The 4,860-nt window shown below is 39.2% G+C and overlaps 1 non-coding gene across 1 annotated transcript; it reads right to left on the bottom strand.

Moving 5' to 3' along the window:
- Window positions 1-4,482: 4,482 nt before the first annotated feature.
- Window positions 4,483-4,590, bottom strand: LOC130978825 (small nucleolar RNA R71). The gene has a single exon (XR_009086437.1). It is a non-coding gene; the product is annotated as a small nucleolar RNA R71 (small nucleolar RNA).
- Between the last annotated feature and the right edge of the window lie 270 nt (window positions 4,591-4,860).

Below are 4,860 nucleotides of genomic sequence, written 5' to 3'. Positions count from 1 at the left end.
ATCACTGCTCTCTTGATGGTGACCTCAGAACGGTTGCTAGTGGGCAATATGGAACGCCCAATAAAGTCTAGCCAACCTCTTGCAATTGGTTTGAGGTCTCCCCTCTTGAGTTGGTTTGGGACACCTTTTGAATTGGTTATCCATTTAGTTCCAGGGAGGCATATGTCGTCTAGAACTTGATCCAACCCTTTATCTGCTCTCACCATCCTCCTATTAAAGGATTCAGGATCATCTTGCAGTTGAGGCAATTTGAAGACCTCTCTTATTTTGTCCAGATGGAAGTAAATAATTCTCCCTCTGACCATGGTTCTGTAAGTATAAAAAGCAGTTCCAGTCATTCTCTGCTTATCTGTTAGCCACAGATTTGAGTAGAATTCCTGAAACATGTTCCTTCCAACCTTTGTCTTAGGGTTGGTTAGAACTTCCCATCCTCTGTTTCGAATTTGCTCTTGGATCTCCGGATATTCATCTTCTTTCAGATTGAATTTGACTTCCGGGATCACTGACCTCAGACCCATTATTTTGTGGTAATGGTCTGCATGTTCTTTGGTTAAGAACTTCTCTTGACTCCAAACATCCTTTGGATTATTCTCTTTCTTGCCTCTTGAATTGGTTTGTTTTCCTCTAGGAGCCATGATCTTGATAAATCTTGGCCTAGTGATCACGGAAAGCACACCAAACTTAGAGGTTTGCTTGTCCTCAAGCAAAAGAAGGCAAATAGGGTAGAGAAGAGGAGAGCAAATTCGAATGGTGTGGGGAAGGAGAGTGGCCGAATGTGTTTAAATAGGAGAGGAGGAGAGATTTTCGAAAATTTGAAGGAGATTTGAGAAGATATGGAAAAATTTTGAGGAGATGATTGAGTTTTTTGAAAGAGTCTATGAAAGGATTTGAAATAGATTTGAAGAAGATTCTAATTTTTGAAATTGGAAGGTGAATGATGAAAGTTTGTAATGTGTTTATGTAAAAAGATATGTGATGAGCGGATAATTTGTACGCTTTTTGGCATTGTTTTTAGTATGTTTTTAGTATGATTTAGTTAGTTTTTAGTATATTTTTATTAGTTTTTAGTTAAAATTCACTTTTCTGGACTTTACTATGAGTTTGTGTGTTTTTCTGTGATTTCAGGTATTTTTTGGCTGAAATTGAGGGACCTGAGCAAAAATCTGATTCAGAGACTGAAAAGGACTGCAGATGCTGTTGGATTCTGACCTCCCTGCGCTCTCAATGGCGTTGGAAAGTAGACATTCTGGGCTTTCCAGCAATATATGATAGTCTATACTTTGCCCAAGATTTGATGGCCCAAACCGGCGTTCAAAGTCACCTTCAGAATTCCCAGCGTTAAACGCCGGAACTGGCACCAAAGTGGGAGTTAAACGCCCAAACTGGCACAAAAGCTGGCGTTTAACTCCAAGAAGAGTCTCTACACGAAAATGCTTCAATGCTCAGCCCAAGCACACACCAAGTGGGCCCGGAAGTGGATTTTTATGTCTTTTACTCATCTTTGTAATTCTTAAGCTACTAGTTCCCTATAAATAGGACCTTTTACTATTGTATTTTCATCTTTGGACATCTAGTTCTTAGATCAGATCTTGGTTCTTCTGGTTCCCTCTCTGGGACCGAAGCCAATGATCACTGTTGTTCTTATGTATCTTCAACGGTGGAGTTTCTACACACCATAGATTAAGGTGTGGAGCTCTGCTGTACCTCGAGTATTAATGCAATTACTACTGTTCTTCTATTCAAATCCGCTTGTTCTTGTTCCAAGATATCACTTGTTCTTCAACTTGATGAATGTGATGATCCGTGACACTCATCATCATTCTCACCTATGAACGTGTGACTGACAACCACCTCTATTCTACCTTAGATTGGGTGAATATCTCTTGGATTCCTGATACACGATGCATGGTTGATCGCCTGACAACCGAGCGCTCGCCTGACAAACGAGCCAGCCATTCCGTGAGATCAGAGTCTTCGTGGTATAGGCTAGAATAGATGGCGGCGTTCAAGAGAATCTGGAAGGTCTAAACCTTGTCTGTGGTATTCTGAGTAGGATTCAATGATTGAATGACTGTGACGAGCTTCAAACTCCTGAGGGCGGGGCGTTAGTGACAGACGCAAAAGAATCATTGGATTCTATTCTGGCCTGATTGAGAACCGACAGATGGATAGCCGTGCCGTGACAGGGTGCGTTGAACATTTCCACTAAGAGGATGGGAGGTAGCCACTGACAACGGTGAAACCCTTGCATAAGCTTGCCATGGAAAGGAGTAAGAAGGATTGGATGAAGACAGTAGGAAAGCAGAGAGACGGAAGGGACAAAGCATCTTCATACGCTTATCTGAAGTTCTCACCAATGGAATACATAAGTATCCCTATCTTTATCTTTATGTTTTATTCATATATCATCCATAACCATTTGAGTCTGCCTGACTAAGATTTACAAGGTGACCATAGCTTGCTTCATACCAACAATCTCCGTGGGATCGACCCTTACTCGCATAAGGTTTATTACTTGGACGACCCAGTGCACTTGCTGGTTAGTTGTGCGAAGTTGTGTTTATGCCATGGTATTGAGCACCAAGTCTTTAGGGCCATTACTAGGGATTATTTGAGTTGTGAAAAGTATTGATCACAATTTCGTGCACCAAGTTTTTGGCGCCGTTGCCGGGGATTGTTTCGAGTATGGACAACTGACGGTTCATCTTGTTGCTTAGATTAGGTATTTTTCAGAGTTCTTAAGAATGAATTCTAGTGTTTCAAGGTGATGTTCTTATCATCACCAAAGCTGATTGATTCTTATCAATTTAGCTCTTGAATGCAATGTCCTGCTGAAGCTTGGCTAGCCATGTCTAATTTCTTTAGACTAAAGCTTTAGACTAACATTGCATGATTCCTGGAATTCTCATTAAGAATTTTGATACCTTTATTTTCTTTTCCACTTAATTTTCGAAAAAAAAGCACAAAAAAAATTAAAAAAATCATAAAAACCAAAAATATTTTATGTTTCTTGTTCAGTCTAGTGTCCCATTTTAAGTTTGGTGTCATGCATGCATTGTTTATTTGACCTTGGTTCTATTTCCAAGTCAATAGTATAGGGAACTGAAGATTCAGAACATGCAGCAGAGGAATTACACAGAAAAAGCTGGGCATTCAAAACGCCCAGTGAAGAAGGACAGACTGGCGTTTAAACGCCAGCCAGGGTGCCTGGTTGGGCGTTTAACGCCCAAAAAGGTAGTGCATTGGGCGTTAAACGCCAGAATGTGCACCATTCTGGGCGTTTAACGCCAGGATGGCACAAGAGGGAAGATTCTGTTTTTAATGCAAATTTTTTTCAAGTTTTCAAAGTTTTTCAAAATCAAATCTTTTTCAAATCATATCTTTTCAATCAAACCTTTTTCAAAATCAATTTCTTTCCTTTTTCAAAGATACTTGCTAATAATTAATGATTTGATTGAACATTTTAAGTATGTTGCCTTTTCTGTTGAGAAAGGTTTAATGTTTGAATCATATCTTTTCTTGTTAGCCAAGTCATTAATTTTTTTTAAATTGTTTTTCAAATCATATCTTCTCAATCATATCTTTTTAATCACATCTTTTTCAAAACAGTTTTTAATCATATCTTTTTGATTTCTAATTTCAAAATCTTTTTCAAAAATTACTTGATTTCTTTCCCACTCTTGATTTTCGAAAATCAATTAAAGTTTTTCAAAATGTTTTTAAAATCTTTTTAATTTAGTTTTCGAAATTTCTTCCCCTCTTCTTACATTCTTCTATTTATGGAGTACCACTCCTCCTCAATGCACAATTCGAACTCTATCTGACTAAGTTCGAATTCTTCTACCTCTTCCTTCTAATTTTCTTTTCCTCTGACACCTCAAGGAATTTCTATACTGTGACATAGAGGATTCCATATTTTCTTGTTCTCTTCTCTTTCATATGAGCAGGAACAAAGACAAAGGCATTCTTGTTGAAGCTGACCCTGAACCCGAAAGGACCTTGAAGCGAAAGCTAAGAGAAGCTAAGGCACAACTCTCTGTAGAGGACCTAACAGAAATCTTCAAAGAAGAAGAAACCATGGCAGCCGAAAACAACAACAATGCCAACAATGCAAGGAAGGTGCTGGGTGACTTTACTGCACCTACTCCCGACTTCTATGGGAGAAGCATCTCTATCCCTGCCATTGGAGCAAACAACTTTGAGCTTAAGGCTCAATTAGTTTCTCTAATGCAACAGAATTGCAAGTTCTATGGACTTCCATTGGAAGATCCTCATCAGTTCTCAGCTGAATTCTTGCAAATCTGTGACACTGTCAAGACTAATGGGGTTGACCCTGAGGTCTACAGACTAATGCTATTTCCTTTTGCTGTAAGAGACAGAGCTAGGACATGGTTGGACTCACAACGTAAAGAAAGCCTGAACTCTTGGGAAAAGCTAGTCAATGCCTTCTTGGCAAAGTTCTTTCCACCTCAAAAATTGAGTAAGCTTAGAGTGGAAGTCCAAACCTTCAGACAGAAGGAAGGTGAATCCCTCTATGAAGCTTGGGAAAGATACAAACAATTAATCATAAAATGTCCTTCTGACATGCTTTCTGAATGGAGCATCATAGGTATTTTCTATGATGGTCTCTCTGAACTGTCCAAGATGTCTTTGGATAGCTCTGCTGGAGGATCTCTTCATCTGAAGAAGATGCCTACAGAAGCTCAAGAGCTCATTGAAATGGTTGCAAATAACCAATTCATGTATACTTCTGAAAGGAATCCTGTGAACAATGGGACAAGTCAGAAGAAAGGAGTTCTTGAGATTGATACTCTGAATGCCATACTGGCTCAGAATAAGATATTGACTCAGCAAGTCAAT

The sequence above is a fragment of the Arachis stenosperma genome, chromosome 4 (genome assembly GCF_014773155.1).
Source record: "Arachis stenosperma cultivar V10309 chromosome 4, arast.V10309.gnm1.PFL2, whole genome shotgun sequence".
Classification (NCBI taxonomy): domain Eukaryota; kingdom Viridiplantae; phylum Streptophyta; class Magnoliopsida; order Fabales; family Fabaceae; genus Arachis; species Arachis stenosperma.
Note: the sequence above shows the minus strand (reverse complement) of the source record. Positions and strands in the feature narration are given on the sequence as shown.